At 53.5% G+C, this 26,759-nt stretch overlaps 1 protein-coding gene across 1 annotated transcript in view; it reads right to left on the bottom strand.

Annotated features, from left to right (window-relative positions):
- PAK4 (p21 (RAC1) activated kinase 4) overlaps positions 1-19,389 on the bottom strand; it is a 44,491-nt gene extending 25,102 nt beyond the window's left edge. The window contains exon 1 of the mRNA XM_047789653.1: positions 19,206-19,389. The gene's annotated coding sequence lies outside the window, so the exon portion shown is untranslated. The remainder of the gene's footprint in view (positions 1-19,205) is intronic.
- Between the last annotated feature and the right edge of the window lie 7,370 nt (positions 19,390-26,759).

The raw sequence follows: 26,759 nt of genomic DNA, 5'->3' as shown, positions 1-26,759 counted from the left end.
AGTGTCGTACAACCACCATCACCGCCTGTACCTCAAACTCCGTCACCACTTCCAACCAAATCCATGTGCCCATTAAACAACAGCACCCCATGCCCTCCTTCCCCATGGCCCCTGGGAACCTCGGGAGGTGGTCAGGACATACTTTCTCTATGAGTTTGCCCACTCTGGGTACCTCATATAAGTGAACTCTTACCATATTTCTCGCATGTCTGGCTTATTTCACTGAGCGTAATGCTGTCAAGGTCCATCCACGCTGCAGCACACATCAACACTCCATTCCTTTTTAATGGCTGAATAATATTCCATTGTGCGGAGGCACCAAATTTTGTTTATCCATTCGTCTGTTGATAGATACTTGGGTTGTTTCCACTTCTGAGCTATTGTGAATAATGCAACTATGAACGGTGGTGTACAAATACCTGTCCAAGTCTCTCCTTTCGATTCTTTTGGCTATGTACCCAGGACTCAAATTGCTGGGTGATACAGTAGTTCTATATGCAACCAAACTGTTTTTCCACAGCGGCTACACGATTTTACATTCCCACCAGCAATGCACAAGGGCTCCAATTTCTCTACATCCTCATCAATACTTGTTATTTCCAATGTTGGGGGGATAACAGCCATCCTGGTAGGGGTGAAGTGATATCTCATTGCGGTAACTTATTTTTGACAATGAAGCATAAGCAATTCAACAGAGGAAAGACAGCGTTCGCAACCAATGGTACTGGAACAACTGGACATCCATGCGCTAAAACAGGAACCTCCATCAAAGCCTCACACTTTGCACAAACCTTAGCTCATGACAGATCACAGACTTCAACGTAAAATGTAAAATTTGAAAACCTTTAGAAAACATGGGATGGAGGGCTAGGTACAGAATTCTTAGACTTGACACCAAAAGCACAACCCCAAAGGAAAATTAATAATGCAGACCACATCAAAATGAAAAACTTCTGCTCTGCTCTGCAGAAGTCCACGTGAAGAGGACAAAAAGCTACCGATGGGGAGAAAATATGTGCAAACCACGTATCTGACAAAGGACTAATATCTAAAAGAGTTAAGGAACTCTCAACTCTCAACAGTAAAAAACCCAAACCATCCAATTAGAAAATGGGCAGCAGACATTTCACCAAAGAGGATACACGGATGGCAGATAAGCTCGTGAAAGGATGCTCAACAGCATCAGCCCCTAGAGAAAAGCAAATTAAAGCCACGATGGGTTATCATGATACGACTATTAGAATAGCTAAACTAAAAAAGAGCGTTAACACCAATTGCTGGTGAGCACGTGGAAAAACGGATCGCTCATACACTGCTGGTGAGAACATAAAACGGTACCGCATTCTGGAAAACAGTTTGGCAGTTTCTTTAAACATGCTTCCCAGCACTTGCACTTGTGGGCATTGAAAATGAAAATTTACATTCCCACAAAAGCCGGTATGAGACTGTAGATGGCAGCATTATTTCTACCAGCCCCAAACGGGAAACGCCCCAGATGTCGCTCGATGGGTGAATGGTTCAATAAACGATGGCACATCCAGTACTCAGCAAGAAAAAGAATGAACTACTGACACAGGCAACAACCTGGATGAATCGCCAGAGAATTATGCTGAGTGAAAAAAAGCCAGCCCCCAAAGGTTACATACAGTGTGATGCCACTTACATTATCACTGCTGAAATGACAGAATTATAAAAATGGGGAACAGATAGGAGTGGTTGCTGGGAGTTAGGGAAGGCCAGGGGTGGCGGGGGGAATGTGGCTGCAAAGTTCAGCAGGAGGATCCCCGACATGGCCTGTTCTCTATCCTGACTGCATCTACGTCAATATCCTGGTTGTGGTCTTGCCCTAGCTGTCATTTTGCAAGATGGTCCCATTGGGGGAAAAGGGTGAAGGGTCCTAGGTCTCTCTCTGTCTTATTTCTTACAACACCCAGTTAATCTACAATGATCTTAAAATGAAAAGCTTAATTTAAAATAGTCACAATTTATTAAAAATGCCAAACCCTTTCTCACCTTAGAATATGCTATTCATTCTCCTTGGCACACATCATCTTCCACACACTAACTCACTCCTAGTTCTCTTAAGAGCGCTCAGAACAGATGTCTCCTCCTCCAGGAAGCCTTCTCTGATTTCCTAGGCTGGAGCCAGAGCTTGCCACAGTCTTCTGGGCTTCCAACCAAAGTCTTGACACTCTGGCCTGTACTTTCCTCCAGGTCACTCTGGGCTGTGTCTGCCTCCCTCACTGGACATGAGCACAGGGCCTCGGGCAGAGAGGGCACCAGCCTGTCCCAGGCATCAGCCAGCACAGGGCTGGACTCAGAAGATGCAACACAGTGGTTATGCACAAAATGAATGAGTGAACGGCAGTACGACAACAATACTGACAGCTAGTACTCGCTAAGAGGTTTCTGTGTGCTAGCTCTCTTTGGCGTGCTTTACCGGGATAAAATAACCTTTGTAACAATCCCATTTTACAAATGGGAGATTGAGGCTAATGGGGTGGGGGGTGGGAGGGGGAGGAGCCACGTGCCTAAGGTCTCCCCGCTAGTAGGTGGCAGAGCTGGGTAGCAAACCCAGGCCTTTGGATCCAAAGCCTTTGACAGTAATCTCTGCCCCACAGGGCCTCTCCGTGAAAGGAGGAGACTGGCTAACAGGAGGGGCAGGGGGGCAGGGGGAGAGGAGACCCTCCTGCCCCAGCCCCCAATCCATTCCCTTCTCCAGGGACAGCTCCTCCATGGAACGGACAGACCTGGGATGGTGCCAGAACCCCTGCATCCCTTACACGTGTCAGGGAAGGCCCCTTACATGTCAAAGGCCTGTACCTGAATCCCATGTCAACCTGGCCAGCAGTGCCCTCCCGGGACAGGAAGTGCCCACCTTCACTTGGGGCAGTGATGCCAAACCCGGCTGGCACTAGAGGCTGTGAGCCGAGAGGAGCCCCAGAGCCCCATAGCCACCACATAGCCCTGAGGCTCCACCAGGGCAGGGCTGCTTTCCTCTGGCTCTGGGAGAAGGTGGTGGGGAGCTCTGACCCACGCTGGGGAGCGCTCCTGTTGGCAGGGGACTCATTTACAATCCTACCCCAGGAAACCTCAAGAGCAAAATATGGAGAGCAAGCTGCAGCTAGCGCTGGTGGCCTGGTCTCATTTACATACAGTTTGAAACCTGCAGAACAACACGGATACTGCTTAGAGAAGCAACAAGGAACCGCAGTAAGGCCTCGGTACCTGCGGGAGGGGACCCAGGGGACTTCAACCGTGGTGAGTGTGTTTTCTCTCTTAGCTGGGCAGGGGCCCAAGGGAGTCCATCAGATGATTCTCTGATCTCCTGGGGGCACCTGACATCTCTCCTAATTCACAAATGAAGAGGCAACAGTTAAAAGGAGGAAAAGAGGGCTGAATTTATTTGGTAACGCTGGAAAGAGTGCAAGGAGGAGGGGGCTCCTAGGGTGCTTATCGTCTTGGTCCTTAGAAGGGCGCGTGCTTTGTAATCACTCACTGAACTGAAAAGGGAGGTTTTACGCACTTTTCTGTACACGTGTCACATTTTACAGGCCCAGGCAGGAAGCACCAGGGGTAGCAATTCCAACAGCTGGACGCTCCCTCCATACCTGCAGGTGCCCGCAGACAGGCAAACTTTTGCTCGCTCTATCACACACACACAGACACAGACACAGACACACCCACCCACCCAAGCCTGTAATTGCGGCTGCGAGCAGCAGCCCTCTTAACAGCTCTTGGCCTGTTTCCTGCAAGGGAGACAAAGGCCTGGAAGCAGCCAGACTCAGACTCAGCCCAACACCCAGGTCTGTTCACATCCCTCACTCCGGGGTCCTGCGTGCCGCACACTCCCCACGGAACCTTTCTGGCCCCAGGAACACATCCATCCACGGAGGCCTTGTCCTGGGGCGCCCCAGCCCGTCACCCAGAGTGGAAGGAGTTCGTTCAGATCTGGCAGGACGGCAGGGGCAGTCCTGGCTCCCTCGTCTGTGCCCTGTGCTGGAAACTCAGGACGCCAGCGAGGCCAGCGACGGAGGCTTTGGTGTGCTCGAGACGAGACAGTGAGCAGAGCTGGCACTGCGAAGACCCCACGTTGCTGAGGAGGAAAGCGAGGCTCACGGGGAGGTGCCAGCCCGAGGTCACACCATGCGTGTCAGAGCCAGGACTCCACGACAGGTCTGACCCAAGCCGGAGTCCACTCGCTCAGCCTCGGTCACGCACTCAACGATCCCTTTTTTTTTTTTGTCTTTTTTTTAGGGCCACACCCGAGCATGTGGAGGTTCCCAGGCTAGGGGTCCTATCGCAGCTGTAACCGCTGGCCTACGCCAGAGCCACAGCAATACCACATCCCAGCCGAGTCTGCAACCTATAGCCCAGCTCACAGCTCAGTGGGTTAAGTGGACCCTTAACCCACTGAGCGAGGCCAGGGATCGGACCCACATCCTCATGGATGCTAGCTGGATCCATTAACAGCTGAGCCATGACAGGAACTCCAAACAATCCTTTATTGTGCACTCAGTGTGTGCCAGGCACTGTTGTAGGCACGGGGGACCCGGCAGTGAAGACAACCCCTCCTTCCTGGAGCCGACAGTCCCCTGAGGGAGACAACATGCAGGTAAACAAGCAGGACAAGTGCGAGGGGGACAGAGAGTGGGGGGCTGGAGGGGGGATCTGGGGGTGGCATTTGAGCAAGACCAGAAGTGAGGGAGCCACACGGCCTCAAGGGAAGAGCATTCAGCGTGGAAGGAACCACCACCGCAAAGGCCCGAGGACTGAAGTCGGCGGGAACATTCCAGAATGTGCATGCACAGTTGAGGTCAAAGCCATCGACACCAAGTGCAGAGGAAGAGCGCCTCCCAGGGCCCAGGCCTCCTGACCACAGCCCTCCCAGGGAGGTGGAGTGCTTCCCGGGGTGGCCTTGCTGGCAGAGCCAAGCCGGCAGGTGCCCCTAAAGCTTAACCACCAGGCCAGGCAGAAGGACGGGGTGGGGGTGGCGGTCAGGGTCAGGGAAGGCTCTCAGCTTGGGGGGGCCTCTGGTCCCAGCAAAGCAGGAGCTCACATCGGGCATTTACGACCGAGGGTCACTGGAAGCCTAGGACTCGCACACAGCCAGTCACTCTGCAGTGCAGTCCTCAGGCCCTCCTGGGCCCACTCTGCTAGATTTGGGAGCAACGAAGAATTTTTTCCCCCAATCTACTCACTTAAAACCCCCCAAAAAACAAACAAAAAACCCCACTTGAATTTATTTTAAAAGTCACCCAGACATGACTGTTGGCCTGATGTTCATACAGAACACCACCTAGGAAAGGTCGGAGAGACCTAAGGCCTAATACACACAGCAAGCACAGGGGACAGAGGAACGCACGAAACTGACACGAGGAGGAGTTCCTGCTGTGGTGCACTGGGTTAAGGATCTGGCACGGCTGCAGCTGTGGTATATGTTGCTGCTCTGGCTCAGATTCGATCCCTGGCCCAGGAAATGTGCCTTGGGTGGGTGCAGCTGAAAAAGAAAGGGGAAAAAAAAAAAGAAAACGGAAAAAAAAAAAAAAGGATGCTCGGCCATATCCTGTGGACAACTCCAGAGGACAGAGGACCTACCGATTGGCTTTTGATAGATCAGTGACCCAACCAGCAAGCAAGGAAAAGAGGTGACGGGAAAACTCTACAGACTACAAAAAACTCAGGGGCCTATTCACCAAATGCAAAGCAGACTTTGTCTGGATTCCAAGTCAAACAAGTTGATAAAAAGGATGATAAGAAAACTGGGGAAATGTGAGGATAATCAGGAAGTACTGGTTCTTTTTCTCCTGTGACAGTGGTAGTGTGTGAGTGTGTGTGTGTGTGTGTGTGTGTGTGTGTGTGTGTGTGTGTCTGTGTGTCTGTGTGTTTATTTATTTATTGGGTGGGGCCCCACCTGTGGCATATGGAAGTTCCCAAACTAGGAGTAGAATTGGAGTGGCAGCTGCCAGCCTGTGCCACAGCCACGGCAACACCAGATCCGAGCAGCTCATGGCAACACGGATCCTTAACCCACTGAGTGAGGCCAGGGATTGAACCCGCATCCTCACGGATACTAGTCGGGTTTTTAACCCGCTGTACCACAACGGGAACTCCCGTGTGTGTTTTTAAAGACTCCTTATCTCTTACCTGCAAACAATCAGAGATATTTATGGCTGCAGTATATGACGTTTGAGAACTGCTTCCAAAGAGTTAGAGAGGTGGGGGTAGGGTATAGCTGAAAAAAACCGCTAAGGCTGCTGACAGGGCTGGGGACGTGGGGAGGGCATCAGACTGTTCTTCTCATGTGTGTGGACACTTCCATTATACAAAGATATTTTGGGTCTGGTTTTGTTTTTGGCTGTGCCCACGGTGTGTGGAAGTGCTGGGGCCAGGAACTGAACCGGTGCCACAGCAGTGACAACGCTGGATTCTTAACCTGCTGAGCTACCAGGAAACTCCTAAAGGTTTTTGTAAAAGGAAATGTGACCTAGTCATAACAACAAGGAATTATGGATTGCGTACCCTTGAGACCTAAATTACTAAATCCGCACTTGTATCCCGCCTCTGATAACTCTAACAGTAACCAGAGCAACAGTAATGACAATGACGTCATGACGGCAGCCCTGTGCTGAGCCCCCCCCCCCCCCCATACACACTGATTCACTTAATCCTCCCAGCCACCCTGGGAACCAGTGCAGAACTCCTGGGGCTCAGCGCCTGGCCCAGGTCCCCAAGGAAGCTGTACAGGAGCCAGGCGGGCCCGTGGGGGAGCTGGGTGCCTGGCCTTTGCCCAGAGGGGATGGTGGGGAGGAGGCCAGGGAGTCCTTGGTGAGCGGGGACGCACAGGGGCACTGGACTCTCAGCGCCCCTCGTTCCCATCAAATAAAAACAGTTCCTGCAATGCAATACTCACAAACCTCTGCTGAAATGAAACCACCAGCCACACCATGGGAGCCTGAAATGGTGACTAGCAACAGATGACAACACCAGATTTGGGGGCCCACAGGATTTGTTAGGGTCCGCCCACCTGGAGAGCCTGCCCCACAAGGTCACGGAGCCCAGTGTCCCGCCAGGGCATCAGTGGGATGTGTGCCCTGCCCCCCACGGCCCCCACTCCAGGTGCCGGGAGCAGCAAGCAGGGTGACACCAGCATCCTTCTTGTCCTCATCCTGGGCCCATTGAAACCAACTCCCCTCTGTAGCTCCAGTGGGATCCTGGTTCTAAACAGGGAAGCAAAGAAGCTTCCACAGGGAGGAGGGAAGCAGAAATTGAAGGAAAGAGGGAGGGAGACAAGAGGCAGAGAGAGAGGGAGGCAGGAGGAAGGGAAGGCGTAGGGAACAGAGAGAAGCTGCCCAGACAAGGGCCTGACAGCCCAAGGATGGGAAGACAGGACAGGGCAGAGGCCACACTGCCAGGCACAGTCGCCTTGTGGGCCTCAGTTCCCTCGTCGTCACAGCATGGGAATAGGTCCTACCTTCTCAAAGCGTGGCTGTGGGGGTAAAATGACTTAATCACACCATTCAGAGGTCTAGAAAGTGCCCCAAAGTGGCAAAAGTTAATATACGATTTCTATCATTTCTGTAGGCCAGTGGCTCTCTGTTGGTTCAGAATCACACCTGAGTCAGCCAGGGAGCTTGAAAAAGCCCACAAACCCCAAAGCTCCGGCCCCGCACCAGAGGTTTGGATTCAGATGGTCTGACCTTGGGCCCCTGCATGTCCGCCTGTACCAGGCAACCCTAACCTGCCGCCACCCGGGGGAGGAGAGGGGGGAAGCAGGACACAGTCCCAGGCTGGAGCCCACCAGGGAGGTGCCGTAAAGTGAGACAGACTGATGGAGGGAGGGGGCAGAAAGGGGAAAGGAGGGGAGACGGCCAGGGTTAAGGCCCAGGAGGCCTCCTCTCTGCCTGCCCACCCTCCCCCACCAGGGGCCACCGGAGTCTGGGGCCTGCTGAGGAATGCAAGGAATGCAGCCAGGCCTGGCACGGCCATCTCTGGGTCCCCTCCCCCTCCCATCCTCAGTCGGGTCCCGGCCAGGTCACCAACCCAGGTCACCAGCCGCCTCTCCCAGAAGGCTCCAGCAACCACTCAGTCCTCCTGGCCTGAACGCCTTCCCCCCGGCCCCCTCCTCCAAGTGCCCGTCCTGAACCCCTTCTCCTCCGGGGCCCCCACACCTCCAATGCTGGACCACAGGGCGCAGCCCAGGCGTCCCAGCACGAAGCCCTTATCGGTGGTGGAGTGAGTGACAATGACAGCCGGCATGTGGCTGGCAGTTTATCACCTGCCCTGGAGGCAGGAGTGGCCTGAGACGGCTTCCCAGAGGTGGTGACCTTTAGGCCAAGATGCAAAGAAAAAAGGCAGTGAGAGCCCTAAACAAAGGCCAGCAGAGCAGCAGGAGGTGGAGGGGGGCAGGGCCTTCCGACCAGAGGCGGGGTCCGGCCCCCTCCCAGGGCAGTGGGAGCCGTGGAGGATTTTAAGGGGGGAAGGGACCCACGTGGACCTCCAGGGCACCAGCTGTCCTCCACCTGGCTCTCTCCCAGGGATGGAGAAGCGGAGCTGGCCCCCCGGGGGGCCGGGGTATCCCAGATCCTGCCCGCCACCGGGTGAGGGCCGGGCCCTGGCTCCTTCCTGCCAGGCCGCGACGAGACCCCAGCAGAGCTGCTTCCTGCATCCCTGAGCCTCTTCCCCGATAATTAAACCGTAAGCTGATTAGTCAAGGAAAACCTTTAATTAGCCCTTGAAATCATTCAGGAAAATTATAACCTCCTCTCTGGGCATCCTGCCGCCCTCTGCCAGGGCCTGGGCGGTGCCGCGAGGAAGCAGAGAGCGGGGGAGGTGGGCTCCTGCCTCTGCTGGGAGAGCCTTACAGGGCCGAGCTGGGCCGGGCCAGGCCTGGGGAAGCGAGGCGCCTCTCGGGGGAGGAGGCCACGTCATGAAGTACTTGGGACTAAGTCCAGCAAGAGGCGGGCACGGCCTGGGCTGGAACAGGAGGCTACTTTGCTGAGACACGTCACAAATAAATGGAGAGACAGACCAGGCTCATGGCCTGGGAGAGGCAATGTCACGTCTGTGTGTGAGGCAAGATGCTCGTCTCATGCCTAAATCGAATTACAAAAAGCCAAGTGGCCAAGACACCCTGGAAGGCTCTCTACAACACTGAGGCTGAGCAACTGGGGAGACAGTGGGGTGCTGATGCAGGAGCAGGCAAAAGGCATGAGGAAAGAGGAGGACACCCAGAAACGGACCCATCACACACACATGGATGTATACATGGATGACTGCGGATCTGGATGGAAAATATGAAACTGGGTGCCTACCTCACCACCCCCAACACCACACACACACACACACACACACACAGGAACTGCGGATCAAAGAAAGACTAAATGTGAAAAACAGACCTACAAAACGACAAAGGAAATGATGAGAAATGTGACTAGGATAAACTAAGTGCTTCTGCTCATCAAAAGACAGAATAAGAAAAGTGAAAAGACAAGGCACAGACCGAGGGCAGGTAGGAGAACCACCTTAGAAACACTCAGGTTCTCGGCCAGATCTGAGATTTAACGCACAGAAATTCAAAATGAAGATGCAGACAGCCCAGAGGAACACCAGGCAAGTGACTTGGATGGGGTGTCACAGAAAGAAGGGTGCCCCGGGGGCAGAGGCTCAGGGAGGTGGGAAAGGCTGCTGGCACCAGCTGGCAGGCCGGGCCCAGCGCTGCCCCCTGGCTCCCCACCCCCCATCTCTGAAATGGGCCGAATCTCTCTAGGAAGGACTGGGCAGAAGCAGGGTGGGGTCCTGTTGGGCACTGGGCCTGGCACAGGCAAACGCTCACTTGGTTCTCCCTAGCAATCAGCCTCGGGAACGCAGACTCCCCAGGCCCAAGGTCACTTCAGATCTGGGAGGTTGGGGTGTGGCCGGAAGGCTGAGAGTCCAAGAGACAGGCTCCAACAGGGTCGTAACTGGGTCTGTTTATCCACCAGTGCGTCCTGCGAGGCCACGAAGGGCCTGGCACGCCACACTATTTATTGAGAACCAAAAAAAGCCAATCACATTCATATTTCTGTGCCAGGCACCAGGATAAGTAGGTTAGCAGCAGAACTTGAGACAGGCCCTAGGGCACCCAGAGTGGCCTCGGTCCTAGAGGGGAAGCAACTGAGACGTGGAGAGGCCCGAGTGGCTGCCACAGCTCAAGTCCAGAGCAGCGGGGAGATCTGAACCCGGCTTCCTTCAGCTCCTCAAAAGCCTCTTGCCTTCTCCTGCCCGGAACCTCTACCCAGGCGGCTCCCTCAGCCCACCAGGTGCTCAGCCTTCAAGTGGCATTTCCTCCTCAGGAAAGCCCAGCCCTCAGCCTCGCCTGCACTGGGGGGCAGCTGGGGGGGCTCCCAACATTCACTCCGGCAGTGCCACTCACCACTTACCACAGCTCATTCATTCAGCCCGCCAGCGTTTATTAAGCGACTACATGATGACACAGCAAGGGACACCGCGAAGGCCCCCCCCCCCCCCCCCCGCTCCGCCCCTTGAGGCTACGTCTTGGGGGATGGGGAGGACATAACCTCCTCACCCACCGTCATGATGGAGCAGAAGCAGTCAAGAAAACCAACAGGGGAAGGGAGGCAAAGAGAGGGACCTTCGCTGCTGTAGACAGGGGCTTGGCAGAGCTGGCCCAGGAGCTTGTGGGGCCTTGGAGGCGTTCCCCCAAAGAGATGAAGCCGCGGGAGGGTCCCCAGCAGACTCGCCCCAGTAGGGCCTCGATGTGATCTGACCCAGGCTCCCTCTGGCTGGGCCTCGGGACAGACTGTTGGGGCAGCTGGGGAGGGGGTGTGAGGAGGCTGCCACAAAGGTCCAGGTAGGAGTTGGGGGTGCCTGGAACTGGGGGGTGATCACAAAGAGAGGGAGGCACCAGGTTCTAATCTAAAGGAGGGCAGCACGTGACAACGTGGATGTGGAGGAAGAGGCCAAGAGGCAGGATGACGCCGGCTTCCCAGCCTGATCCAGAGGTTGGACAGGGTGCTGGGGGGAGAAGGAGGCTTGGGAGTCTGGTCTATTTTGCCTGTCTCCCCGTCACTCTTTGGTCAAGGTCTGGGTCGCCTGCTAGATTGTACTCAGCTGTGTTGACCCCTGGGTCCCGTGGTCCCAGCACAGGGCATATCAAGGAATAAGCACTTGCCTCCCAGGGGCAGGATGGGTAAGAGGTGGCAGGGAGAGGCACCCAGGGAGAGAGGAGCACGCGACAAAAGGTTCACCTTGGTGCATAGGTTACCTCTGCAGAAGAAGAGCAGATAAAATGCTCCAAGGTCAATTAAAAAGTCTGACAGACCCAGGGCTGAGGAGGAGGTGGAGCCGCTGCTGGGTGCTGCAGGTGCCACTTGGACAGTTGTGTGGGGGGGTTCTGATAAAGGTGACGAGACCTGAGCCTCTGACCCGAGCACTGCACCCTGGATGTGGGCCCTGGAGGAGCCCAGCAGATGTGTCAGGGAGCCGTGCACACCCGTGCAGCAGGAGCAGAGACATAAGCTCTGGTTTGTGTGCACAGCAGACACCACACAGCAACGAGGGGGAATGAACGACTCACCTCCCACCGCACAGGGGTGAGGGGGGTGCCTCACAAACTAAGGATGAGAGGACAGACAGACAGAGGATGTGCTGGAAGGGTCCGTGTGCATGAGGTCCCAAAGCAGCCCCGGTGGCGGGCTGTAACTCGGGGGCACACCTGGGAAAACCTCCAGAAAAGCAGGGACCCAGTGACCTCCATGGTCAGGGAAGTGGCTGCTACTGGGGTGGTGATTGAGAGGGCGATGGGGGGCTCTCGGGGTGCTATGTTCTCAGTCTCGTCCAGGTGTGGCGAAGGGCTGTCACCTGAAAGTGACCTGACAAACGGCCATGTGCAACGATGCACTTTGTGTAGGCATGTTATGATGCACAACTCTTTTTTGAAAATTTTTTTTAAATTAAAGAATAGTTGATTTACAATGTCGTGTCAATCTGTTGTGTCAATTTCTGCTGTACGGCAAAAGTGACACACACACATTCTTTTTCACGTTTCTTTAAGGTTTAAAAAGAGGTGGAATTACAAATGTACATAGACAGACACACACACACACACACACAGCATTTCAGAATCAACTAATCCAGGGCCAGGCTGCTGGGAAGATTCTTCAGAAGAAAGGGGGACAGGGCTGTGGCAGAGGCAGCAGAGGAGGGGTCCCAAGGGAGGGGGGCTGGGGGAGGTGCCCTCACCTGGGGGAGGGCAGGAGCCCGGCCTGCTCCCCCATCCCCAGCACCAAGGAGGAGGAGGAGGAGGAGGAGGAGGGCGGGAGGGGCGGGGGAGGCCCAGGCGCGACAGTCTGGTCTGTAGGAGGGGCTGAAACCCGACTGGGGCGAAACTGCCACACAATGCGGCTTTATCAGGAGTTTCCAGGGCCAGGTTGGGGCGCTAGGGGTGGGAGCAGGGAGGGCCCGGGAGGGAGGCCTGTGCCCCTACCTGCCCAGATGGGCCCCTCCGAGCTGTGCCTGGCTGCGCTGGGGAGGCAGGCAGAGAGAGTGGGCCTCGGAGGTCCGGAGCCGGACCAGGCACCAGGGCTCAGATCCCAGCCTGCTGGCTCTGTGACCCCAGGCCAGTCCCCCGGGATTGTCAATGCCCTCTCCTTAAAAAAGAGCTAATGAGAACATCTACATCTTGGGGTTGCTGGGAGTTTGTAATAAACTGGTTCCCTGAAAACACCCAGAGGAGCGCCTGCTAATCCCAAACACTAGAGAGCAACGCCCTGGGGACGAACCCTAGCAGCGAATGGGCTCTGAGCACTTCAGTGCATTCTGCCCGATGAGCAGGCATTCGTGTCCTCAAAACAGCCCCGTGAGGCAGAAGAGTATGCCCCACTTTGTAGATGAGGACACAGAGGCAAGAGAGTTGAAGTGACTTGTCTGGGGTCACACAGCTAAGTGTGACAAAGCTGGCTCCAGAGTCTGTGCCCTTGACCGCTAGGGTGTCAGACAGGTTAAGAGCGCCTGATGGGAGCCAGGCAGGCCTAGGTTCGAGTCCCAGGCTGCCACTCTCTCGCTGTGCCTTGGTTTCCTCTTCTTAGGGAAAGCAAAAATGTCCCGAGTGGACAGGAAAGGAAGCCCGGTGGTTTTCAACAAACACAGAGCTGCTTCTCTTCACTCATATTAAAACTCGAACCATGCTGGGCACCACCCAGCACCTGACTGTCAGAGGTCAAAGCATCAGGTAACACCTGTCCCCAGGGCGAGCACAAGAGCAGACCCCGGTGCCACCAGGCACAGGTTCTCGGGCAGGCTGAGACACTCCCGGCAGAGCTAGCGGGACGCACAGCTGGGAGCCCTGAGCACCCCCAGAGGTACGGGGACACGTCACACCGCTTAACTTCACGCAGCCACGGGAAGCACAAGGAAGCCTCCTACATCCTGACACAGAACTTGAGTGAAAAATGCAGGGGGCAGGACAGAATACAAACATGGGAAGTCCGCTCCATCTGAGCAAAAACAAAAGCGGCGGCCGGGGTGGGGTGGGGGGAGCACGTGCAGAACCAAATGCGTAGGAAGGGAAAGCAAGGGGAGCAAGGCCGCCCCTGGGAAGGGCCGAGCACCGGGTGGGAAAGAGGCCTTACCACGCTCCGCCCTTCTGCGCGGTGCACGGTTGGTTTCTCAACTTCAAATAGGTAACTCATGCAGACGGGGCAAAAATGGGCCTCCCTAAACTGAAAACGCAGGAGAAGAGAAATGAGGTTAATAACACCTTCTCCTTGGGGGCTGGGGCCGAGCCACCACAGGATGCTCCGAACCTCACATCTGGCGCCTGGCGCGGGAGCCGGGGGCGGGTGGGGAGGAGCCTGCAGCCCAGAGGGGACATGGCCCATGAGCTTCCTGTGTGCCAGGCAACATGCTCAGCACTTGGCAGTACGGTCTCCTCCAATCCTCCCAAGAGCCCATTGAACAGGAGAGGGAGGTGAGGCCCGGAGGCTCCGGTTCTTCCCTGGTCCCCGCGCCCACCAGGAGGTCAGGCTGAGGGATGTGTATGGAAGGTGTGGCCCTGGCAGAGAAGTTGCTGTTGTTGGCTGGCGGGGGGCAGTAGGTGACCTGGCACCCTGGGGAAGGGCAGGACCAGAGGGCCCCAAGAGAAGGGCTGCAGTGAGGGGAGGCTTCTGCCGCATCTGTCATAGCTGGCTCCCCAGCGACCTGGGAAAGCGCCCCTTCTGACCCTCGGTGCGCCCCCGCCGCCACCCTCCGTTCCAAGGCAGCGGTCAGATAACAAGCCCCAGCCCCGGATGGGTGGCTGGGGCGGGAAGGGTCCCATTTCCCTGGCCGTGACTTGGAAGGAGTCTGCTTCCTGCTGGCGGCATCTGTGGCCGCCCGGCTTGGGAGATGGGAGAAACAGCTGCTGGGGACACCCCGAGCGGCGTCTGGCCAGGAAGTCTGGCTCACCGTGAGCCAGCACGACGGGGGGCCGGGGGGGGGGGGCGGTGAGGCAACTGGCAAGAAGGGGAAGGGGGCTGTGGGGGGGCCCTGAGGGAGGTCAGGACCCAGTGCTTGCCCGGGTTGAACTGGCCCCCAAAGAGTTTTCCATCTAAAGAGGAGCCCGGGTGAGAACAGGAAAGGGCCTTGTCTTACCCCAATCACTCCCAGATCCTTGCAGGGCCACTGCAACAAGCAGTGACTCTAGAGCCCAAAGTCCTGGCGTTCAAGTCCTTCCTCTGCCATTTGCCTGCTGTGTGACCTTAGGTCAGTCACATACCTCTCGGGTCTCAATTTTCTCATCTCTAACGTGGGGCTGATAATGGCACCTACCTCACAGGCTGTTGGGAAGATCTAATGAGTTCACGCGGGTGAAGCACTCACAACCCCAGCCGGCACACAGGGCTCTCCTGCATCCCTGCCACCCCCTTCTGCGTGGACGATCCCAGCAGCCCACTCATGGGTCCCCCCTGCCGTGATCTGTTCCCCCCATGGCAGCCCAAGCAATCGGTATAAAAGGGAAAGCAGACGTTGCCCAAAGCCCTCTGATGGCTCCCCTCACACACAGTGAAACCCAACTCCTGCCCATCCCACAGCCTCCCCACCTCCTAGACCCCACCGCCTACTCTGCCCACCAGCCTCCGAGACGGGACTAGAGCATCTCAAGCCCATCTGGCCCTCAGGGCTTTGCGCTTTCCATACCCACTACCTGATCTATTCCTTCCACCGAGGCCTGACTCACTCCCTCCATCAGATGTCTCCTTCCCCACAAGGCTCCCCCGCTGGTCAGGTGCCTCCCCATCCCAGCCTGACCATTCTGGGCTGTCACTGTCCGGGGACAGGTCTGTGTCCCTCACTGTACTATAACCCGGTGAGGGCGGGGCTTGGGTTGTGCTGGTCCCCACTGGGACCAAGGGTCAGACACACACGAGTGTGTCAAGGTCAGTACCGTGCCCTTTCCCAAACGCCAGCCCAAGGAAAAGTGGGCCTAAGTTGTACCCACTGCCCTAGATGCCCTAGAGGGCAAAGGTCAAGGCCCTCCCCAGCCTGCCTTCTCTTCTGGGTGTGGGGGCTCAGTAGGTGGCAGGCACCAGCCAAGCCCATCATGTGAACCATCTCCCTGCTTCCAACCAGCTGGGGGGGCAGCGGGTACAAAACCTATCAACTCGGGGCCAAGGACACCATTTCATCAAGGGCCGCCAATGCCAGAAGCAGGATGAGGAGCCACGGGAACCCTCAAGCACCCTGGTACAAAAGCTTAGGGGAGCAATTTGGAAGGTCCAGCATTGCCACTGCGAGGCATATACCCAAGAGAGACTCGCCAGACTACACCAGGAGTCACATTCTAGAGTGTTCATTGCAATGCTGTTTGTTCCAGTCCCAGGGGGAACCACTTATTAAATGGCTCACAAAAGGTGAACGGGCAACTCCTGTGTGCAAAAAGGGAAAACGAATGACCTGCCCTGGACCTACCCATGGCCACGTGGAGAAAGAGCCAAAAGAACAAATAAACACTGTAGACGGAGCAGGCTGTTTACTATGGCACCATTTATCCAATCTGTAAAGTGGGGGGGCGCGACCCTGGGCAGCCATGAGAACCACGTGCTGGGCAATCTGAGCCAGATCCTCCAGGGCACGCCTGGGCAGCAGTATTTTTGAAAGCTCTCCAGGTGACTGCAATACACGGTCAGGGTTTGGCGCTATAGCTCTGTAGCTGTGAATCCACCAGAGGGTAGTAACAGCAGAGGAAGGCTGGACACCCAATCCAGCCCCTGGGCTAGAGTCAGCAGAGAAGGTGGGGAGAGAGGGGGCAGAGAAGAGGGGCCTTTAACTGTATCCACTTGGTGCTCGTCCCAGGTTGGACACTGGAAACGTGGGTGTTTTGCTACAATGAAAGCCCCACTTTTTTCACTGGACTGAAATGTATCACAAGGAAAAAACTGGCAAAGAGAAATCATTTGCCCAAGGTCCCACGGCTGGTAAGTGATGGGGCAGGAACCTGAACATGTGTGTCCAGGGCCAAAGCCCTATCACCACCCCCTTATCTGTGCTGAGCCCTGAGATGCCGAGTGAGCTGGCACCACCAGGCCCCGAGGCTGGCCGGCCTCATAAGGCTGCCTGGCCATGTGCCCACACAGTGACCCTGCCAGAGCCAGGTGGGGGCAGGGTGGCTGCTGGAGCAAGCCGGGAGGCTGATGGAGAGGCTATGCCACCACCTCTGAGACCCTCCCCAGGGAGCTGTAGCAGCGGCAGCCTCAAGACTAGTGGCTAATCCGGAGTTCTGTTGTGGCTTAGCAATAAAGAACCCGATTAGCATCCATGAGGACGCAGGTTTGATCCCTGGCCCTGCTCAGTGGGTTAAGGGTCTGGCATTGCTGTGAGCTGTGGTGTGGGTTGCAGACGCAGCTCGGATCCTGCTGGCATAGGCCAGCAGCTACAGCGCTGATTCGACCCCTAGCTTGGGAACTTCCATATGCCGCAGGTACAGCCATAAAAAGAAAAAAGAAAAAAAAAAATTAGTGCTTACCCAGTTCCTATTTTGTGCCAGGCCCTAGGCCTAGCGTTTATGCTCTGCACCCTCACAGCAGTTCTACAGGGTAGCTACTATCATTATTCCCATTTTGCAGAGAAGGAAACTGAGGCCCAGCCTACAGTCACACAGCCTGTAAGTGATGGAGCTGGGTGTGAGCCAGGCACCCTTGCTCCAGCATCCTCTCGAACTACTCCCTAGTACCACCCCAGAGTGCCACACACGGGGCAGCTACTCATCGGCCCCTGCCCAATGCCCCCACCAGGCTGGGCAGCCTAGGGGTCTCACACAGGCCACACGCTGCCCACAAGCCCCCAACTCTGCATCCCTGGCCTCCACTCACACCTTTCCTCCTGCCTGGCCAACGCTTTCCCATCCCCCTACTCGTCCTTCAGCGCTTGCCCAGGGACAGAGTTCTTGGCCCCGGTTGGACATTCTCCGGGTCCCCGGAACATGTCCTCGCAGGTGGCATCACCACTGGTAGAGATGGAGCCATGTATCACGGGCTAGGGGTCTGGGTCCAGTCTGCTCCCACCGAGGGACACTGAGGGCCCTCAGGGGCCAGGGGCTCTGTGTATTTTGTCCGCTGCTGCAGACTCAGCACCCAGCACCCAGCCCCGTGCCCAACATTCAATCCCCACCGACCAGCATCCTCTGCAGACGAGGCAGTGCTTCAGGTGGAAACTCAGGGAAAGGACAACCTGGAGAAATTCCTGCCCTCAAGGGGCCCAGTAGTGAGATAGAGAACAATAGCGAGATAAGGAGTGTCTGGGGGCAGGCTGGTCAGGCGCAGGTTCCAGATTAGAGGCAACTGGGAAGTCAAAGACCTGGAGGGAGGCATGAGCCCACGGAGCTGAAGAGCAAACAGGCCAGTGTGCTTGGACCTTGGGGAGGGATGGGGAGAGCAGTAGGAAATGGGATGGGCGTGCCTGAAGACCATGATGAGAGCCTGGGGTTTTAAATACAGAGAACACCCGACTCTGTCCAGGGTACCGCCCCAGGACCCCCGCCAGAAGCCTGTCAGACTCCCTCGGACTCTGGGCCACCCACAAACACCCCATCCCACAGGCCCAGGGGAGCCTCTCCTCCCAGGTCACACCCCTCCATGGAGGCCAAAGAGACAGCCCTGCCCAGCCCAGCCCCCTGCTTCCAGGAACAGACCTTCAGCAAGCTACAATGTGGCGACTAGGGCCAGGAGCTCTGGGGTCATTCAAGATTCAGCTTGGAATCTGCTTCTGTCACTCAGTAGAAACTCTTTGAGCCTCACTTTGTCTGTCTGTAAAGTGGGTCCATCTGGTACCCACTTCACAAGATTATGGTATAAGTCCGGGCACACAGGGCGATGAGTACAATGTTAACTCTCATTAAGCATCAACAAACATCATGAGAATCTGAGAGCCTGCGGAGCCTACAACTCTGAACCCCGGGTTCAAATCTGAGCTGCACCACTTACTCATGAGAAGACCCTGGGCAAATCACTTAACCTCTTAATAATGGCACCAAGCCCATAAGGTTGTGTTCACGATCAAAGGTAATGTAAAGCATTTAGAACAGAGCCTGACACACAGTAAGTGCTCTAGGAGTGTTTGCTCTTATTTTCATCATCTGTGGGAGGAGGGCTTTCTCCTCTTCCCCTCTCCCCCACCCCCCACCCCCGCAGGAAGCACCCTTGACCTTGTTCTTGAATGTCCTACCCCTCCTCTTCAGCAACACGTCCCACCTGGGTTTTAACTTCTGACCCCTGAGAACATCACCTGTCGGGCCACCAGGTTCTGATCTTTGCCCCCTTTGGTCAGGCCCCACTTTTGATCCCATACAGATGTCCCCCAACCTAAATCTCATTCATTTGCTCCACCAGCTGCTGCCCTAAACCTCCAACTCTCAGACCCTCGCAGGCATATCCTCCCTTCAAATTGACCCCCATTTTTTTAGACGTTCGCCCCCCTGCCCCTCCAACACGCTCCTACTTCAAATTTCCAATTTTGCGCCCCCTTCGCCACGCCCCCTTCGCTACCACGACCTCTGACCTACTCTACACCTCCCTCCTGTTCAACGTAGACCCGCGACCCACCCCCGACGCGACCCTTTCCTTCGCGAGTCAACTTTGACCCCAGCGGCCCCGCCCCCTATTCCCGTAAACGCTCTCCCGCCGCCATCGCCGGACCCTCGCCACGTCGCCTGGCCAGATCGCTTATCCTACCGGCTCGGCACCGCAGTCGCTCGCGGCCTAGCTGCTCGGCCCGGAACTTGGCGCCCTCACGCCGCCCTCAGCTCTCTTGCGCCGCCGCCACCACGGCCACTGCTGCCGCCATGTTGAATCCCCAACGAACATCCGGGGCTTTCCCCCCTCGCCGCCCACCAGTCCCCATAGCAACGGGGCTGACCGGCCCGGGGCAGGGCCGGCTCAGGGGCGGAGCTGGGTGCCCGGCAGGGTCCGCTCCAGCCTCTGATTGGTGAAGATCGTCCAATCGGAAACCTTAGGGAGGAAAATGCCAAGCCGGGATTGGAAAATTTGGAAAGGGTGCGGGGAGGCTGGCTCCAGCCTGCTGAGATTCTTAAAGGGGAAAATGGCTAGGCGCCTGCAGCAGTCCTTCCCACCTTCTCCCAAAAGCAGTCATGGGGGGCAGAAGGCAGGCATGGGTGATTATGGCCAGAAACAGCTTTTGAACTTTTACTATGTGCCAGACACCCCGTCAAGTGCTTTACTTGCATTATCTTGTTGAATACTCGTCACAACCCTGTTATTAATATCCGTTTTACAGATTAAAAACAGGTTCACGGAGTTCCCGTCGTGGCGCAGTGGTTAACGAATCCGACTAGGAACCATGAGGTTGCGGGTTCGATCCCTGCCCTTGCTCAGTGGGTTAACGATCCGGCGTTGCCGTGAGCTGTGGTGTAGGTTGCAGACGCGGCTCGGATCCTGCGTTGCTGTGACTCTGGCGTAGGCCGGTGGCTACAGCTCCGATTCAACCCCTAGCCTGGGAACCTCCATATGCCCATATGCCGCGGGAGCGGCCCAAGAAATAGCAACAACAACAACAACAGCAAAAAAGACAAAAGACAAAACAAACAAACAAACAAACAAAAAGAACAAAACTGAGGTTCAGCGGGGCGAACTAGCTCGGTTGGGATCATAGTCAATAAATAGTGAGTTTGGACGACCTTTGTCTGTCTGAGTCCGGGAACTTGACCTGGAACCAGGACACAGATTAATCTTAATCTTTTTAATAAGTTTTTTCAAAAGTACTTATTTGATTTGTTGGAGTTCCCGTCGTGGCTCAGTGGTTAACGAATCCGATTAGGAACCCTGAGGTTGCGGGTTCGATCTCTGGCCTTGCTCAGTGGGTTAAGTATCTGGCGTTGCTGTGAGCTGTGCTGTGGGTTACAGTTGCGGTTCGGATCCCACGTTGCTGTGACTCTGGTAGGCCGGCATCTACAGCTCCGATTCGACCCCTAGCCTGGGAACCTCCATATGCCGCGGAGGGCCCCTAGAAATGGAAAAAAGACAAAAAAAAAGTAATTGATTTGTTTAAAAAAAAAAAAAAAAGGAGGGGGGAGGAGGATGGGAAATCCCCGTAAACTAAACATTTTTTTCCTGGATTTCACTCACTGGTCTCCAGCCACTTTGCTAAAAAAAAAAAAAAAAAAAAATCAAGTACTCTTCTGCTTCAAGGTCATTGCATTGACTATTCCTTTTGTTGGGCATAGACTCTCCCCCCCGGGTATCTTCATGGCTCTGTCCCTTCTCTTCTTCAGGGTTTTACTCAAATGTCACCTTATCAGTGGGACTGTTCCTGCCCACCCTGACTAAAGCAGCCAAAGTCCCTCTCACATGCTACTAAACCACTTACCTTCTCTGCTTTTTCTTATTTTTTGTTCCTCTTATCACGTTCTAACAGGCTAGATGATTAGCTAATCATAGTTATTGTTTTTCTCCCGCTGGAATGTCAGCTCCATGAGAGCATGGATTTTTGTCTATTTTGTTCACTGTGGGCTGCCCATTTGTTGAATGGATGGTTGGATGAGGTGTAAAGCCACTTTTTCAGAGATACTCTTAAATGTTTAGTGCATCTCCCCTGCCCTAGCACAGTGTCTAGCACATGGTGGGCATTTAATTAACATCTGTAGCAGCAATGAATGAGTGACTGCGTAATGAGGTTTTTTTGTTTGTTTGTTTGTTTTGGCCACCCAGTGGCATATGGAGTTCTGGAGTTCCAGGGCCAGGGATCAGATCTGAGTCACAGCAACATCGGCTCCTTAACCCACGATGCCAGGCCGGGGATCAAACCTGTGTCTAAGTGCTCCCAAGATGCCCACGATCCCTTTGTGCCATAGTGGGAACTCCAATGAGTTTTTTTTTTAAACCTATACCTTTATCTACTGTTTTTTGTTTGTTTGGTTTTGGTTTTTTTCTCTCTGTTTTGGCCTATCCAAGGCATAAGTAATCTCTGAGCTGGGGATCAGATCCCAGCCTCAGTTGCCTAGGCCACAGCTGCGGCAGTGCCAGACTCTTAACCCACTGTGCTGGACCTGGGATCCAACCTGTGTCCCAGGCTCCAGAAATGCCACCAGATCTTGTTGAGCCACATCAGGAACTCTTATCTAAGGTTTTTTTTAAAAAAACGGGATTGGAAAGACACATTTATAAGGAATTTTGTATCTTTTAAACACAAGATTATAAATATCACCAGTATCTTTCCGTATCATTAAATATTCTCCAAGAACATTCATTTTAATGGCTGCATAAGATGCCATTCTACCAGTGAACAGCAATGTGTTTGAACCATTCTTTCTTGCTGAACATCCAAACGCTGATAAATATTTTGCTGTTATAAATGAGTCACATACACCCCTATCCAAGTGGCTAAATATTTGTGCACATCTCTAATTATTTCCTTTGAACAGATTATCACAAATGGTACAGCTGGGTCAAAGGAAATGTACGTCTTTAAGCTTTAATAATAGTAACGATTCCCAGGCTTCAAACATTTCTATGCACCCATGCATGGTGCTAAGCCGGGTAAGTTAAACAGCAGGGGCTGTGGTTATTCCTGCTTTGCAGAGGAGGAAACTGAGGCTTACAGAAGTAACTTCATTTGCTTAAAATCACACACTGGACTCATCCCCCGCTTCAACGCCCAGGCACGGCGCTCGCTAACTGCCCTCTGCTGCCTCCCCATGGCCTGGGACACACGTTGCTAAATTGCGCGCAGGGATTCGATCAGACTCCTGCCTGCGTGGAGGGAATATGCCCTTTAATGTATCCTCGCTCCAGCATTAAACATTCTTGCTTTTCTGTTCTTTTGAAGTCTTTATGTCTTACCAAGTCTCTGTTTTCAAAAAAGCAAATCTAGTAATTGAGATGACAGCACTTTATTCAGGTGAGGGAGAATGGCCAGGTGCACCCGTTGCCTGTTCCATGCCCTGCACACAATTCAGAACCCATGTTTGGGGAAGCCCTCTCATGACTTAGTTGAGCATCTCAGGCAGAGATCAGAGCCACGGAACAAGTCTAGTTGCAGCCTTACCCCAAGGGCTTCCTCAGGGCCCTGAGAGAGGAGATCAGGCCCCAAAGAGCCTCCTTTTTTATTTTTATATTTTTATTTTTTTTGTCTTTTTAGGGCCACACCTGCGGCATATGGAGGCTCCCAGGCTAGGGCTCAAATCAGAGCTGTAGCCGCCATTCTACACCACAGCTCATGGCAATGCTGGATTCTTAACCCACGGAGTGAGGCCAGGGATCAAACCTGCAACCTCATGGTTCCTAGTCGGATTTGTTTCCACTGCACCACAATGGGAACTCCCAAAGATCCTCCTTCAGAGGGTTTCCTGGAGGGGTTGGTGAAGAGGTAAGAGCCAATGAATGGAAGGTGAGGAGAGTGAGGTGGATTTGGCCTCATAAAAATGATAAATTTCAATACATCAAGGAAAAAAATATCAATATAATAGCAAGCAAAGCTTTTCCGTCCTTTATATGTAAAGAGCATTTACAAATTGATAAGAACATATGATAGAAAAATAGGCAAAGAACAGGAGCCCAAATTTAAAATGCAGACAATGAATAAGAAAGAAACCAGAATTGGAACTCCCATTGTGGCATTGCCCTGAGCTGTGGTGTAGGACGGCAGATGTGGCTCGGATCCTGCGTGTTGCTGTGGCTGTGGTGTAGGACGGCAGCTGTAGCTCTGATTTGACCCTTAGCCTAGGAATTTCCATATGCCAAGAATGTGGCCCTAAAAAGCAAGGAAAAAATTAAAAAAAAAGAAAGAAAGAAAGAAAGAAAAGAAAAGAAAAGAAAAAAAGAATTGGAGTTTCTACTGTGGTGCAATGGATTAAAGGTACAACTCCAGGGAGTTCCTGTTGTGGCTCAGAAAGTTAAGAACTCAACACAGTGTCCGGGAGGATGCAGGTTCAATCCCTGGTCTTGCTCAATGGGTTAAAGATTCAGCCTTGCTGCAAGCTGTGGTATAGGTCGCAGATGCGCCTTGGATCTAATGTTGCGGTAGTATGGTGTAGACTACAGCTCCAGCTCCCATTCGCCCCCTGGCCATATGCTGAAGGTATCGCCTTAAAAGGAAAAGGAAGGGAGTCCTGTCTTGGCTCAGCAGAAACGAATCTAACCAGTATCCTTGAGGATGCAGTTTCCATCCCTGGCCTCGCTCAGTGGGTTAAGGATCTGGCGGCGTTGCCATGAGGTGAGCTGTGGTGTAAGTCACAGATGCGGCTCAGATCTGGTGTTGCTGTGGCTGTGGCATCAGACGGCGGTCACAGCTCGGATCTGACTCCTAGGCTGGGAACTTCCATGTGCTGTATGGGAGGGTGCGGGCCTAAAAAAGACAGAAAAAAAAAAAGGCATTTGTTTTGGTCTCTCAGAAAAATGTTTAGTTAACATTCTAATCAATGCTGATGAGAATGCAAGATATAACACTGCTTTCATATCTAACTTGTCAGGCTGTGATCCTGGGCAGGCTGTTGGCAATATTCATCAAGAGACTTAGTGATGCTGTATACCCTTTGATGAAGCAATTTTACTTCTAGGAATTGTTCAAGGGAAAGAAAAGCTGTAGACAAAGGTGTGTATGTGAAGACATTCGTCATTGGTGTTACTCGAGGAAGACTTTTTTACTCACCACTGTTTTCTAATTGTTGATTTATCACAGTGTACTGAACGATACTGACGACACGCAATTCCTCTATTCTTGCACAATTCGGTCACTTCCAGCTTTTGTTTTGTTTTGCTTTGCTTTTTTAGGGCCGCACTTGGGACACACAGGAGTTTCCAGGCTAGGAGTCGAATCGGAGCTGTAGCTGCTGGCCTACAGCACAGCCCCGGCAACTCAGGATCCAAGCCAAGTCTGCGACCCACACCACAGCTCACAGCAATGCCAGATTGTAACCCACTGAGCGAGGCCAGGGATCGAACCTGCATCCTCATGGATGCTAATCAGATTCGTTTCCGCTGCGCCACGATGGGAACTCCCCCAACTTTCATTAATGTCAGATGCTCTGTAAACATCTCCATGGTCTTTTCTAATCCTCCCCACTTATCTATCTGTTAGATGGGATCCTTAGCCCCATTTAACAGACTGAGGAAACTGAGGCCTGGTAGTCGGGTAGGAAGTGAAACAACGCCGACTAGTATCCATGAGAATGAGGGTTCGATCCCCGACCTTTCTCAGTGGGTCGGGGATCCTGTGTTGCTGTGGCTGTGGTGTAGGCCAGCACCTGGGGCTTCAATGTGACCCCTAGCCTGGGAATTCCACATCCTGCGGGTGCAGCCTAAGAAAGCAAAAAAAAAAAAAAAAAAAGGATAAGATGTCGTGGTATTTGCATAAAGCCTCCACACCTCCCCCCCGTGTGCTTTAAATCATCTCTACATCACTTATAATACCCCATACAGTGTAAATGCTAGGTAGATTTGCGGTTTGCATTTTGGAACTTCCTGGAATTTTTTTCCCTGGATAGTTTCTATCCATGGTTAGTTGAATCAGAGGATGCAGAATTGTAGCTGACTCTATATGGTTTCATTCAGAGCATTTTGGGAAAAGTAAATCTGATCTATAGTGACAGAGAGTAGATGAGTGGCTGCCTAAAGCTGGGAGACGGAGGGAAGGATTTACTGCAAAGGTACGTGCGGGGTTGGGAGGGACCCTTCGGGCTGCTGGGCATGTGTTGCGTCTTAAGAGTGGTGGGGATTTCATGGGAATACGCGTCTGTCAGAACTCATCAAATTGTACACCTTAAGAGGGTACAGTTAACTGTATTAAATTATATCCCAGCAGAGTTATAAAGTGTTTTTTAAATGCAGTAGAATGAAGTATGGGATTTAGCTGAGTTCTCTCTGGGGCTCAGCAGGTTAAGAACCCAACTAGTATCCATGAGGACTCGGGTTCCATCCCCGGCCTCACTCAGTGGGTTAAGATTCCCGAGTTGCCACAAGCTTCGGCAGAGGTTGCAGACACAGCTCGGACCTGGCGTTGCTGTGGTTGTGACTGTGCCTGGCAGCTGCAGCTCTGATTCGCACCCTGGCCCAGGAACTATGTGTGTGGTTATTTATATAATGATATATAAAAAGATCACTATATATGTATGCAATGTTAAAAATTAAGACTAGGACAGCCAGGAGTTCCCTTGCAGCACAGCAGGTTAAGGATCCAATGTTGTCCCTGCAATGGCGTGGGTTGCTGCTGTGGCATGGGTTTAGTCCCTGGCCACATGCCAGATATGGCCAAAAACAAGAAGAAAAAAAAGTATAAGATAGCCAGGAAATTTCCAGTTCTGCTTTATTGTTTTTGTGTGTTTTTGGTTTGTTTTTTCAAGACACACCCATGGCATGTGGACGTTTCCAGGCCAAGGGTTGAACCTGTGCCACAACTGTAACCAGAGCCACAGCAATAACAACTCCAGATCCTTAACCTGCTGAACCACAGGGGAACTTCCATTTTAGACATGGTTTGAATTTTATTTTTTTCTGACAATGAATGTGTTACTTTCTCTCTGGAAGTAAAAGACAGGCATTATTTTATTTTTTTTTGTCTTTTTGCCTTTTCTAGGGCAGCTTCCTGCGTCTGCAACCCACACCACAGCCCACGGCAATGCCAGATCCCCAACCCACTGAGTAAGGCCAGGGATCAAACCTGAAACCTCATGGTTCCTAGTCGGATTCATTTCCGCTGTGCCACAACAGGAACTCCTCACGGCTGTTTCTTAAACTCACAGTTTCAGTCTTGACTCAGGGTCTTTGCACCTGCTGGTTCCTCTGCCAGGATCACTGTTCCAGTCTTTACTTTGACTGACTCCCAGTCCTTTGACTCAAATGTCACCCCTTCAGCGAGGACTTCCCTGGACGCCACATCTAAAGTACCCTTTCCTTTCCCACATTTTAATTCCAGTGTATTTTCTTCACAGGGCTGATCATCACCTGCAATTATCTCACGATGGTATGTTTGTCTTCCAGGTTCCTTCTCTACCTCCCCCAGGCTTCACAAGGGCAGAAACGCCGTCTTGGCCACTGCAGCGTCTCCAGCACGTGGCGCATAGTAGGTGCCTGGTTCTCGAGTGGTTTTTGGTTGCAATTCACAGAAACCACTCCTGGCTGAATTGAGCATCGAAGGACTTCAGTTTGTTGATGAATGCATGCAGACGCCCGAAGCCTCCTCCTTGTCTCTCCACAGCGCCCCCAGCCCTCCTAGGAGCTCCCCAGGCCCTGCTGCCCTTTCTGGGAGCCATTGCCACCCCTCTTCCCACCCACCCT

This window comes from Phacochoerus africanus, chromosome 8 (genome assembly GCF_016906955.1).
Source record: "Phacochoerus africanus isolate WHEZ1 chromosome 8, ROS_Pafr_v1, whole genome shotgun sequence".
Lineage (NCBI taxonomy): Eukaryota > Metazoa > Chordata > Mammalia > Artiodactyla > Suidae > Phacochoerus > Phacochoerus africanus.
The sequence above is the reverse complement of the archived record's forward strand: the minus strand, read 5'-3'. Positions and strand labels throughout refer to the sequence as shown.